The following is a 14817-nucleotide window of genomic DNA, read 5'->3' on the forward strand; positions in this document are numbered from 1 at the left end:
CTTAAAATAACTCATGAGCTAGAGAGCTAGCACAGATGATAGGAAATCTGCCTTGCACATGCCTACCTGGTTTCATTTTCCAGAATAATATCTAGAGCAGCACCAGGAGTGAGCCTCGAGTACAAAGCTAGGAATAAGCCCCAGTTTGTGTAACTCACAAACTGCCCCCCCCAATAAATTAAAATACTTTCTGGAGAATCTAGTGTGAAATTCCACTGCACTCTTTTGTGTTGTTGAAATAGTTCAGTACACCTGTGTTGAATAGCAGATATATCCCTGTTTTCTTGCTACATAAAAAGATAACTCTTCCCGAATATTGGGAGCATGAAACATGAATGTTGTACATTGTGTAGCTGTAACTCAATCATGAACATCTTTATTTGTGGGGAAAAACTGTATTATGAACAACCTTGTCAACATGTTTGTTTTGATTTGTTAGTTTTTGACTTTATTTTCCTTCTCTTTTTTCTTCCACTTTTCTTTCTTTTTCACACTTGTGGTTATTATTTAGAGATTTATTTTTATTTTTATTTGCCCGGTCAATTTTTTTCTATTTTCTTCCATTTTTCTTCTCTCTCTCTCTCTCTCTCTCTCTCTCTCTCTCTCTCTCTCTCTCTCTCTCTCTCTCTGTCTCTCTCTCTGTCTCTGTCTGTCTGTCTCTCTCTCTCTGTCTCTCTCTGTCTGTCTGTCTCTCTCTCTGTCTCTCTCTCTCTGTCTGTCTGTCTCTCTCTCTCACTCTTCTTTATTTTTTTGGTAGTTGTCACCAAATTTTTTTCTCCCCCTTTTCTTATCCTTTTTATCTCCAATGACGGCGGAATAGATGCTCAATCTACAACAAGCTGTAAAGTGGAGACCAGTTGCACTAGCATACTGGGGGGTAGAGGAGGGAGATATGGGATGCATACTAGGAACAGGGGCATAGGGAGGACAGCACTGGTGGTGAGAATGCCCCTCATTCATTGTCACTATGTACCATAAATGATGCAGTGAAAGATTTGTAATGCACTTTGGTCACAATAAAAATTAAAATAAATAAGTAAATTAAAAAAAAGATAACTCTTCCCAAAATACCTTTATTTACTACTTTGTGGACCCTTTCCTCCAATATCAAGGTCTGCATAGTGTGTTCAGGAGCATGCTTTCTTTCTCCCTCTTTCCCTCTGTTTTCTGACTCCTTTTTCTCCCCCTTCACCAATGATAGGAAGAATTTTTAAATACTATTAATGAGGACATCCAACGAACAGATGAAAGCCGCCCAGATAAACCATAAAAATTTCAGGTCATCTGTAGCCTTTACCAAATTTGGTCTCTCAGCTTTTTTTTTTTTTTTTTTTTTTTTTGGTTTTTGGTTTTTGGGCCACACTCGGCGGTGCTCAGGGGTTACTCCTGGCTGTCTGCTCAGAAATAGCTCCTGGCAGGCACGGGGGACCATATGGGACACCGGATTCGAACCAACCACCTTTGGTCCTGGATCGGCTGCTTGCAAGGCAAATGCTGCTGTGCTATCTCTCCGGGCCCCTCTCAACTATTTTAACATAATAATAGGCCCTGGAATTCTGGAGTAAAAGAAGATAAGGAGTATTCTGGAGGCTCCAAAGACACTATTGTGCCATGTGCATGTTGTTTATACATTCTTCTTATCCACATGATCAATATAGACAAGGCTTTGATCACAATCTGATCTGAATCCTGATAAATATGCCAGAACCCTCTAGACCAGGAAGATATATAATCAGACTTGTCCTGAAGAGGATTCTCAACCCTTCCTTCTATTTCAGGTGTGTTCAGCCTCTGAAACTTAAGGATGTCTATGCTGATTCTTGGTTTTAGCTTTCTGTTGGTTCTGATTGTAGCTTTTACCTAGCTCCACTGGTTGGTGTTGATCTGTACAGTGGAAATGAACAATTGGTCCATAGTTATCTTGCATTGCTGTGTAATAGTAGACTGAGTCTGGCATTATCTCTTTATTAGATAGTTCTATGAGAGAATGTCAGATTAACTCCAGAGCACATTTGGATGTGGTTTCAAATACCCACAATCAAAATATATTCCACCCACTTACATCTGACCTGTCTGAAAATCATTGCTTTCATAAGAAGTATGATGGTTGAATATTTTCAATTATTTATTCAATGTATTTATAATCATTCAATGTATGTGTTGGTGTTCATCTAAAAGGAAGAATTGTGACTATACATTTTTATCAATATTAAATTGGTTAGTTACCAATATTTAGGTATAAAAATCATGTATAGTGTTTGCGTAATGCTATTTAATTCAAGTTATAGCATTAAATTGCTGCGTTCATTAGCTTTATATTTACTCTTGTCAAAAAATGTTCAAATGTTATAATGTTAAACTTTTATTTTATCTTTTGTTCTTGCAAGCATGTGATTTGTTTTTCCTTATTTTAGTTCATTTTTCTGGACCAAATTGTTTATCCCATCTTCCTTTCATTTGTTAGTAAATGGCAACTTCACTCTTGGTTAATCTGACTAGAGGTGGGATGAGTATGTTTGTTTTGTAGTTCTCTATTATTTCTATAAATACCTTGGTTTACTTTTTGAAATTGTTTCTTTGCTTCCACACTGTATGTTTATGAGGATGCCTACTCATTGATTGATATTGACCTTCTCTTCTAAAATATTGCTTTTTCTAAGCAGTTGCTAAGGTTCAGATAGTATAGGCTAATCTCTCTTCTAGATCTATAAACGTAATCTATCCACTTTGGGTTCCTTCTCTGTAACCAGTACTATGTTCCTTATTATGGAAGTTTCTGTGCAGGTGATTTTGACTAACCTCTGTGCTCTTTGTTCCCCAATATTCTATTTGTAGTAGTTCAATCACTTTTCCATTTCCTTCAAACACCTAGGATGGCATAAATTAATATGAACAATTCATGGAGGAAAATTCTATGGAAATTTTACACTGATTGCAAATTAAGATAGAAAAAACTAGAAGAATAGAGTTCACATAATTAGGCTTACATCGAAAAGATCCTACTCTGGGGCAGTGAACAAGTTATAAGGGTCCAGTTTGGATTTTGAATATGGTATCAGAGGTAGATACTGTACAGTAAATAAAAAGATCACTTTTTTATCACAGGCTCTGGCAGTGAATTGGAAACATATATACTTATTCGGGTAATATTTTAAAGTTGTCACTGAAAATATTTATTAGTTCAGTGTAAGACACGCTCCATCATGAGTCACAGGCATACACTAACCTCTAAGCTTTCAATGTTAACTCTCATGACATAGAATATCTATTTTGTGCTCGCTTCGGCAGCACATATACTAAAATTGGAACGATACAGAGAAGATTAGCATGGCCCCTGCGCAAGGATGACACGCAAATTCGTGAAGCGTTCTATATTTTTGACACCCTTGTAATAATAATTTTCAGACACAAAAGAGAAAAGAGCTGGAAGTTCCAGCTCACCTCAGGAAGCTCACCACAAAGAGTGATGAGTTTAGTTAGGGAAATAACTACATTTTGAACTGTCCTAATAATGAGAATGTATGAGGAAAATGGAGAGCCTGTCTAGAGTACAGGCGGGGGTCGGATGGGGAGGAGGGAGACTTGGGACATTGGTGGTGGGAATGTTGCACTGGTGATGGGTGGTGTTCTTTACATGACTGAAACCCAAACACAATCATGTATGTAATTAAGGTGTTTAAATAAATTAAAAAAATTGATATAATTTAGGAAGAAACTCTAACAAAATATCATTCTAGGTCAAAAGACACTCCTTCAGAATTCCTTCTATCATCTCTGCTGTCCTTCTAAAAAAAACTGTTTAAGGTGCAAGACTACTAAGTAGTGGGTTGGATACAGAGGGGACCACATATTCTAGCCACCCTGGGGGTGAAGGAAGAGGAAATGGGAGGTAGGACAGAAAAGGAGGTGTAGGGAGGACAATCTGGTGATGGGAATCCCCCCTGATTTTATGTAAATATGTGCCTAAAATGTTATTGTCAACAATATGTAAGCCACTATGATCAAAATAAAAATTATATTAAAAAAAGAATATCTATTTTTATGAAAAACTACAAGCCACAAAGATATGTGCACACATAATTCCTAGAACTCGGATGCATAACATGCCAAGTGTTGAACCTATAAATGAAACCTAGTTTAACATGTAGGATTTTTAACTTCCCACCTTGTTCTATCATTTTTTCCCCAAAGCTTTTAAGTGAAATTTGTAGAATTTTATAATTATAATGACAGTAGTGATAATTTTACTTCTTTCCCATTTGGGTATCTTTTATTTACTGTTCTTGTATACTCTGGCTAAATTTTCCAATATTGTATTGAATAATTATTATGGATTAAATCTAATCTGCATTGTCAGTTTTGGTAGTTTGATCATTGATTTTCTAGGGAAAAGAGCCTCTAATATGTTAGAATACTCCAGTATTGCCAGGGGTAAGGTGAAAGTCCTTCACTTACTACAGATGAATTCTAATTGCTATCTTGGACCACAACCAAGAAATCTTGAACCATAAATATAGACAACTAAGGGTAATAGATCATGGTGCTCCTAAGGATAAAAATGATGGAAAATTAATAATTTATGAAAATGTGAGAATTATTTATCATAATTTTAATGTTAGTCACACCATGGAAAGTTGTAAGCTCTCATTTGGTTTCCAAATCCGAGCAAGTTCACAGACTCGGATCCCATTAACTGAGGAGGCAATTTCCTTTCAGAAAAAACCCTGTTACTACAGAATATAAAATATATATTGTAAATATGGTCACAGTCCTTCCTCCAAAGTTTTCACTAACATTTTGCATAGTAACTATTATAAACATGGTGGATGAAAATGTTTAGGGAAATATTTAGGAAAGTATTGAATAGAACACTATATATCACACCTATTCATGAACTCCAGATCGACCACCCATGCTCATTACATTAGAGACTTTATTATCCAGATGATAACAGAATCCAGGTCCAGGAGAGTGTCATAGTGAATCAGTGATGTTCAGATCTACTCTGCAGTTTTTCCAAGTTTTTCAAAGTATTTCAGATCTGTTACAAATAGATTGGTATAGTAAAGGACATTAAGAGAGAAAGACCCAACTGGAAATCTTTGAAGTTTACCATGTCTTTTTTATTCAATATGATGTCATGTGTCGTTTTCAGAAAAATATTAAAGGAATCCATGCATATTTTTTAAAAGGTAAGAATACTTTCATATATTTTTATATATATACTTTTGCATATAGTCATATAATTTTATTTGGTACCCCTTGACACTATACCAAAATACAACATGTAGTAGCTTTTTACATATTAGTCACAATGCAAAAATTCAAACAATATCAATGAATGTTTTACACTCACTTACTTAAAAGTCCAATTGTCTGATTTGCTCTTTGGGTGGATCTTTTAACCCTTGCTTAATTTTGAAATATATTCTAAATAGTGGCATATTTTTATTATGTAATATTTTTAAAATTATACTCATTATTATCTGTACCACTCTCTTCAAAAATGTCTTGAGAATTGTGAAGTTGTCAAGTTCACAGTTCAGTAAAATGTGCTTTGGAATTATAATTGCTGCTTAAAAGCTTGAATTTTGTCACCAGTTACACATTTTCTCATTGTTTTTCTTCTGGTGACAGGATCTCATCACTCATTTTCAAGAAAAGTTCTGCGAAGTACTCAAGTCAAAGCTAGTCTAGTTTGTCTAGTAGTTGATCTTTTAAGTAAAAATGAAACAATGCAAAAGTAACTAGAGTAATTCATTTTCTCAAGTTCCTTTTCTGGATAAGTCTTTTGTCTTTGGGCATACAACAGAAGCACTTTTTGCATATTTCTCATTTCATCATTACAGAATATTGTAAAAGTATAATAAAAATGATACAAATAGCATCTCAAACTGATTAAAAAACAAAAACCAAGTATGTGTATCACCTGATTCATCTAATGTAAAATAAATTTCATCAGCATTTTGGGATGGGAGGGACTGAGTGCAGTAATGTCATTCCAAGAGGTGCTGTGAGACATTCCAACTATACCCAGGGCCTCTTAATACAAAACATGAGCCACATTTTCAATCATCATTAAGATATTAAGTACTCAAGCTATGTTATGAATATACTCTTATTTTTACTCTGTGAGTGCATAGTGGTAAAGAATATAATAAAATACAATTTGATGTCTCTGCTTCTATTTGTGCTGATTTGTAGCAGCAGCACTACTAATCAGTAATGCTGCATCACTGGTGCAAATATCAAGAAGATAGAAATAATGATAAAATAATTTCTTCAATTATTAATACAATAAACTATATATACATATATATTTGGGGACACATCTAATTGTGCACAGGAACCACACAGCTAGGGCCAAGATTAGACTCTGGTCAGCCATATATAAGGCAGTTGCCCACCTACTGCACTCTGGTTCTCTTTTCTATATGTTTAACTCAAAGTCTGAGCTCAATTAGAAATGGCAAAAATATAATCTTTTTAAGGGAGTTAGTTGTTTGCTTGAATGACTGCTCTCCAACCAACTTTGAATCTATATTTGTTCTCACTATTCAGATATGTTTTTATAGGCAGAAAAACATTGGATTTTGCTTTTTTATCCATTTTTATATTCTGTGTCTCTTAACTGGTGTCCTCTGCACTCCTATGTTCATTGCAGCATTATTTACAATAGCCAGAATCTGGAAACAACATAGATGACCCACAACAGATGAGTTGCTAAAGAAACTTCTATACATATACACAATCTATGCAGCTGTAAGGAAAAATGAAGTAATAAAATTTGCCAATACACGTATGGATGTGGAGACTATTATGCTGAGTGAAATAAGCCAGAGGGAGAGAAATAGACATAGAATGGTCTCACTCATCTGTGGGATATTAAAAAAAGACAGGGTGATATTAATATCCAGAGACAATAGACATAAGACTCAAAAGAACCAGCCCATGATGCAAAGCTTATCACAAAAGATCGGTGAGCACAGTGAGAGCACTAACTACACAGACAACTATCATAACAATTGAAAAAAGAGAAGTAGAATGTCTGTCCTGAAGATATGCAGGGGTGGGGGTGGAGGGAAATGGGAAACACTGGTGAAGGGTGGTGTACATTCAGTAACTGAAACCCACTTATGAACATTTCTGTAACCACCGTACTTAAATATAAAGAAATTATTTTAAATGATTTTTACTATACTTAATCAATGTTGGCTCAATGTAGAAATAAAAGAACAAAAGGGTTGAATAAAGAAGTAAATATATTAAGTACTCAAAAAATGGCCTTTGTAAAAATATACTATAGAATAATGATCAGAAAATACAATGACACTTCTAATCATATCACCTGGTTCAGGGTTCAAACCTGGCTTTGTGTCAGAGATTACTCCTGCTGCCAAGCAAGCACTTCACCTACTGTAGGATCTTTGAGCTACAACAAAAAAATTTTCAGAATCACAAGTATGTGAGCAGATTCAGTTTCCAGCATTTATTAGCACCCATGATAGAAAAACAGTCCTGAGTCCAAGAAAATAAAGACAACGTATCTGGAAATAATCCAGTCCCCCAGCAGGAACTGTAGATCAATGGTAGAACATTTGCCTTTCATGTGACATCCTCAGTGCTGTTCAATCCCTGGCACCGCTTCAAGCCAATCACAGCTCCTAGTTAGTTCACAGTGGAATAGCAAAGTAATCTAACCCAGATAATGAGAGCCTCTGGGAAATTCACATATATCTTTTCCCAAACCTTTCTCCTTTCCCTCTTAGGGCAAAGAACAATGTGGTAAATGGACCTTTGAGAGCAGCTGAAATGTCACCAAGTTCCCAAAAGTTGATATGCAAAATAGGATCTAATATGAATATCCTAATGGTTCTTTCTTCCCCCAACAGACTTATAATTTCTTTGGCAAGGCAACTCATTATTTGACTTTCTAAAATGCCCTTACATTTCCTAGTACAGCACTGGTCCTTTAATAAGCCTAAGATAAATACCTGATTCACTGATTTATTGATGTAATAAGAAGCCCAGTTAATGTGAGCATAGAGTTATGGAGAAGAACACAATTGAATGAGAATGCCATACGTAGAGATACTTCATGCAAACTCCCTCAAAACATTTACAAAGAAATAATTTCTTGATTTTTCATTTCTTTTGTCCTTCTTGATTTGCAGATAGAATATTTTTCTTTTTATATCAGTATATTAAACACTCTACACCGTCTTTAAATTCTTTTTTTTTTAATTCTTTTTCTTCTCTAAACAGTATTCTAGCTATTCATTTTCTCACTCTGTTTGAGTGCTCCAAACAACTGCCGCTCCAAAACCTCTCCCAGGCACAACCCCAAGGCAGGGAGGGCTAAAGATCTGGTAAGAAACTTAGTGAAGAAATGATTGAAAGTACCAAGTGCAATTTCTAGAATGCAGTGAATAGGTAGTGTTTGTTTCTTGAATCCTGAGCACTTGGGAACCATCTAAATATTCCTGTTTTCAAGGACCATTTTGCTACTGTGATATTTAAAACACATTTCAAACTTGGCATCTTTCAGCAATTTAATATTGAGGTATATAGGATAACACTGAATCTATTCACTCGAAATCTGGTGCCACGTTGAAATTAGACATTTCCTCTTCTGTGCTTTTTCCTTTTGTGGACAGTCATAATGGATTACATGATGCACAATAATAAAATACTTATTAAATGTAAGCATTTGTAAAAACCATCTACAAGATGAGTTTTTCTTTGTGTGTGTTTTTGGGTATGTACATAAACACATATATAAATACATAGTTCATCATTTGTACTATAGATTATATATACAGCCATATAATATATACTGATATTGTAGCTGACATATCAATCTTTTCTTTAAACAAATAGTATATTTATTTAAGCACCATGATTAGAAACATGTCTGTAATTGAGTTTAAGTCATAAAATGAACACCCCCTTTTAGGAGTGCAACATGCCCACCAACAATGCCTCCCATTCCCATTTACCCTGAACCCCTGCCTGTATTCGAGACAGGCATTCTACTTCTCTCACTCGTTACAATTGTCATGATAGTTGTTAGTGTAGATATTTCTCTAACTAAACTCACCACTCTTTGTAGTAAACTTCCTGTCATAATCTGGTCTTTTCAGCCCTCATTTCTATGGCCTCTGAGTATTATTACAATAATTTTATTTTTATTTTTCTTATTTTATTTTATTTTATTTTTCTTAATTCCTGTAGATGAGTGAGAATATTCTGTGTCTGTCTCTTTCCATCTGACTTATTATTATTATTGGGTTAATAGTTTCTCTAATTCTGTGGGTGGCCTTTGTATCCTAGTTGCTATTTCCTTTGAGGTACAGAAGCTTCTCAGTTTAATATAGTCCCATCTGTTTATCTCTGCTTCCACTTGTTTAAAGACTGGTGTTTCCTTCTTTAAGATGCCTTAGTTTCAATGTCATGGAGTGTTTTACCTATGAGTTGTTTTATATAACTTATGGTTTCAGGTCTGATATCAAGGTCTTTAATTCATTTGGATTTTACCTTTGTGCATGGTGTTAAATCAGTCTATATTTGAAGTACAGTTTTAAATGTACTGTAGTGCTCAGAATCTTCTGATATTTGCTAAACTTCTTAGAGGTTAGTATATGAAAGCAAATATTATTTTTTGTTTTTTGAAAGCAAATGCTTTATAAAATGGAATATATCATAAAAAAGAAATTCTAGAGAGTTATTTTTACCACCTTTGCATGAAAGTGTAAATAACAGTGGCAAAAGAACATTCTGCTTTTTCTTCAAGGTAAGCACAAAATTACAAAGGGCTGGAGCTGGGGACACAGAGGGGAATGAGAAGAACTCCCCCTGACTCTCCCCTGAACACAAGGTTCCCCATTTTGTTGAGCCAATTCATAAGATAAACATTCTTTGAAATAGACTGCACAGTAAAAATACTGGATTTAGATAATTTTCTCAACACAGGTTTTTCTTCAATGACTCATTAAACAGGTCTGTAGACATGCTAGAGGAATTTTTGTTCACAGTTTTCAGAAAAAAAAATATAGTTTTGTGATGTAACTTTCAGAAAAAATGTTTTATTTGGTTACAAAATTGTGATTTACAAAACTATAATCATCGGGTTTTAGACATATAATATTTCAACACTAGTCCCACCACCACTGTCAACCACCATCATGACTATTCCCATATGTCATCATACCCCACATTCCACCATCTCAAGCACATTGCAAAGTTTAGTGGTTGCATTTTAGATCTGATATTTCTAGTTCTGTCTACTCTGTGCTTTGGATTTATTGCTATACTATTCTTGCACATGTGATATACCTTTTTAAAATGTGTATATACATTAAGTACCAAGTATGTGGTCACTGCTATATAACAAGTCCTATATATAAAATCTTATATTCCCTAGTACTTCCAGCAAAAGTATTTATTGTTGCTTGTTTGCACTGAGAAATGACTGTATTTTCTTCTCCACCATTCTTTCTAACCCATATTTATCACTGTCTTTATTAATAATTGCTGCTACGATGCTGAAGTCTTGAAGAATCTAACAAACTAAGACAAATATTAAAATCTAAATGTGTCATGGGGTCTGATGTTTCTTCAGTGGCCATCTCAGCCATGTACACAAGAGCCTATATGGACCTTCTTATGAAATCTCAATAAACTCTCTATCTAATAGTTTTATTTATTTATTTTTATTTGTGCATCCTTCTCTTCCAACTTTTCATCTTTCACTTCCAGATCTTGGTTAGGCTGTCTTCATCACTATCAGTCTCAATGAGTATCTTGGTTTGTGTTTAACAATTAGGCCTGTAAATTATCATCCCACACAATATTCATAATTCACTTCTGTCTTAGAGAAACATCTGGAGTTGACCCTTTCAAACGTAGGTAAAAAAACTAATGTTAACTCAAGGATATTCTTGATATGCTGGTGTTATTTTTTTTTCTTTTTCTCCCATCTTTATGTTTGCATGTGACTTAGAATACTCTCAACGATTAAAGGTTTGGGCATACAGTGCTCCAACTTCATACTCACTAACAAAATACACCTCCAAAAATATCTTCAGCACTCCTCTAAGATTCCCCTCATAACATTCAAGATTTTAGAGAGACTCTCAAGGTCTGTTACTATGGACCATTTATCTCCTTACTATGTTTTTCACTCCTTGAAATGAAGTATGAAACTGAATGCATCTATCACATGGAATGAATTGAATAGACTATATACACTTGTGTATATAGCATTGAATTGAATATCATATTACATTTTCATTAAAATGACCACTAATGGGGCCAGATCAATGGCAATGGTGCAGCAGTAGGGTGTTTGCCTTGCACACAACAGACCCAGCATCCCATATGAACCCCCAAGGAGTGAGTTCTGAAAGCATAGCCAGGAGTAACCCCTGAGCATCACCGGGTGTGGCCCAAAATAAAAAATTAAATTCCCACTAACAAAATAAAATTTGACAAAGGACAAAGTTTGACATTCCATCAGGCCTACAGAATGCTCCTCTATTCCCTGTACAAGCTCAGCTGACCCCATCAACCCGATTTAGGACCTTCCATTTTCAATCTAGTGACTCAGGCCATCTTTCAGATTACCCTCTTTTACTGCATTCTCAGGTTAGTCCACAGTTGAGCATTCTGCAGATCCTCACAAAATTTACTTCATTTAAAAGAATAAAATTCTAGTGGTGATGTGCTCCCATAACTTACTTTCTATTTTTTAATATCCACACAGTCATTTTGCCCATTAGCTTTTTGTTTTTATTTTTATTCTTAACTAATCCTTTATTATACTTAATTCCACCTAAGACAATAATTTCCAATTCCTTTAACAATGGTTTTATAGTCATGCTTAAAATAATATAGCTTTTATGAAAATGCTTTTAAAAGGCCATGTTCATCTTTGTTTTAAATTATGACTATTATTTTATGGTTTTCTTTTTTAATTTTAAATTGATACCATTGTGAATTAGTTAGATATCTTAGTTGGATTCTTAGTTGGATTTCAGTGAATTAGAGTCATTCCCACCAGTGTTGACCTCCTTCCACTGAAGTTCCCAGCATGCATCCCATACTTCCACCTTAGCTCCCTGGCCTGTCAATTTAAAAAGTCCATTGTAACTTTAGATTTTTATAGTTGGGTTTCTTGATTCTACTGTCATTGACTTTGGCTCGAGTATTTAGTTCTGATCATTTTTTTTCTACACAATTTCACCTGAGACCACTTGGCTTCTGGGCCTTACTCTCTTTTATTTTTTTTCTTTTCTCAATTTGTATAAAGACACAGAAATATGAGGTAAAAGAAAGTAAAAAAAAAAGAAAAGTAAAAAAAAAGAGGTAAAAGGCAGGAGTCTCTATCTAGAAGATACAAATAAGTTTTTTTTTTAAATGAGAGGTGTCATTTTTTTTTCTTTTGTTTGTCTATTTTATAGGTGCAGCAAACTTTGGAAAATACCCTTGGACTGATAATTCTCAGGGCTTATTTCTGGATATGTGTTTAGTGATCACTTATTGTCAGGCTCAGGGAACCATACATGGTGTGGTCAAACCCATGTCAACCACATGCAAGACAAATCCCCAAACACTAGAACTATCTATCTATAACCTTATAAATTATGTTTCAATATTTAAATTGGAAGTATATTTTCCAATTTGTGGATTTTCTTTTTATTTATTAAAGACACAGACAGTCTATTTGGGTTATGATCAGGATCCAACTGCAAGCCAGGCTGTTCTAATTTCACTATTAACTATAATAAGCAAGAGTTTCTTTAGAAGGAACCAGTTACACAAGCAGTCCAACGGGCTAAGGGACAAAGTATCAGATACATGCTGGGAACAGTGGCGGAAGGAAGTCATCACAGATAGTGGGAATTGCCCTAATTCACTCTCACTATGCACCTTAAATATAATCAAGAAAGACTTGTAATTCACATTGGTCTCAATAAAAAATTAAAAAAAAAGAGTTTCTTTTGAAGAAATTTCACTGCATAATTAAAAAGCATATTACAGTGCTCTAGGTGGGGGTTTAAAAAACTATTAGTGTACTAATGAAAAATCCCTGGCAATTGGCCTTGTGGGAACACTTCCAGGCTTTACTCTTAATTGTAACTATTTTGCTTCTAAATAGTTTATATTATAATAAACAAATCCCCTTCTTTTAAAATAAATTCCATTGCATTAAAGTGTTGACTGTGTAAACAAATGTAAATTAATAAAAATATGAAAAGTAATTTTGCAAATTCTTTAGTGAGACAGTTCCTATAAATATTAATCTATATGAAAATGTATAAGAATTTTGCTGAATTCACAAAACCAGTCATTCACAACCATTACAGTAACCCCAAGTTACTTTCATTTCTATAGGAGCACACAATCTAACAGAACATCCAAAATCCATTCTAGGTATTGATATATATGTGATGATTTATTTATTTTATTCCACTTTTTTCCCCTTGAATTAACTGGCAGAGTGAAAAAAGAAGTTGCCAAATGACCTATACTGTTCAATCTAACCTTTAGCCTAATGCACCTGCCCCATTTATCTGATCTGCTTTAAAAGTAAAATTAATTAACATATTTTCTAGTGATGTGAAAGAATTCATATTCACAGCAAATAATTTTTCAAGACAGTATAAAAATCACTAAGAATAATATTTCTTACATAATTAAATGTAAAGGCTATTGGATCTTATTATTTGCCAAGAAATTATCACATTACAAAGAGAGGAAAGATTTCATGACATATACATGGTCTCCCTTCAACATAATACTGCATTCATTTTAATTTTATAGGTGCAACTCGCTGACTAAATTTTTGTAAGAATCTCTAATTTTATTTAAAAAATTGTAGGCTTACACAGAACAGGGGTTAAGGCACTTATCTTGCACTTGGCCAACCCAGTTCAATCCCAGCATTTCCTCTAGTCTCCTGAATATCTCCAAAAGTTAACCCTAAAAACAGAGCCAAAGGTAAGGTCAAAAACAAACAGAATTCTTTAAAATTCCAATAAAAGAAATTTTTGTAAAGAATGGATGAAGAAGTTCTCTAAATTATAGATCTTGGTTCTTAGTTTATCATTTTTAATCCATATTTTGGCATGATTCCACTCACCTCAATACAAAGGAGAATTTATCCCACATTTTCAAAGAGCAGCACATTCTTGCTTCATCTAAAATTATAGGCTCACTAATTTACTAGACAAGTTTTCTGTAATACATACTCTTTTATCCTTGATAAGTGGTATCTCTAGTCTTCTTCAAACTCTGGGTTAAGGTCAACATGATGCAAACCTTGGGCATTACTGCTCATGGTTATCAGTCAAATTTCCACAATTCCATCTTTTAAAATGTAAGTTCTTATTTTAAAAAGCACATGTGCCTATGATTTAAATTTAAATATCCCTTTACTTTTCTTATGTAATATAATTAATTTCTTGGGTTTCTCTTTTACCCCTTTACCTACTATTCATGGGCAAACACATGAAGCTATTTACAAGCTGACATTTTTTTTAAAAAAAGTCTTGTAAGACTGTGAGACCATAGATGATAGCAGGGATTGAACCTGAGTCAGCTGCATACAAGCCAACCTAATTGCTGTATCTTTGTGTCCATATCTACAATATATTTACTTTTAATCATTCTTAGTACTTTTATGACTATAGAATTATAAATTACATATCACCCTCTTTCAAAATTCTGTTTACTATCTCAACATCATTGAGTATCTATATGATTACTAACCTTTCATTTGCAAATTATAAACATCATTTTTGGGGCAATACTTGG

The 14817-nt window shown here is 34.2% G+C and overlaps 1 non-coding gene across 1 annotated transcript; it reads left to right on the forward strand.

Annotated features, from left to right (window-relative positions):
- Nucleotides 1–3272: 3272 nt before the first annotated feature.
- LOC125995857 (U6 spliceosomal RNA) lies at nucleotides 3273–3379 on the forward strand. The gene has a single exon (XR_007491177.1). It is a non-coding gene; the product is annotated as a U6 spliceosomal RNA (small nuclear RNA).
- Nucleotides 3380–14817: the final 11438 nt, after the last annotated feature.

The sequence above is a fragment of the Suncus etruscus genome, chromosome 1 (assembly GCF_024139225.1).
Source record: "Suncus etruscus isolate mSunEtr1 chromosome 1, mSunEtr1.pri.cur, whole genome shotgun sequence".
Classification (NCBI taxonomy): domain Eukaryota; kingdom Metazoa; phylum Chordata; class Mammalia; order Eulipotyphla; family Soricidae; genus Suncus; species Suncus etruscus.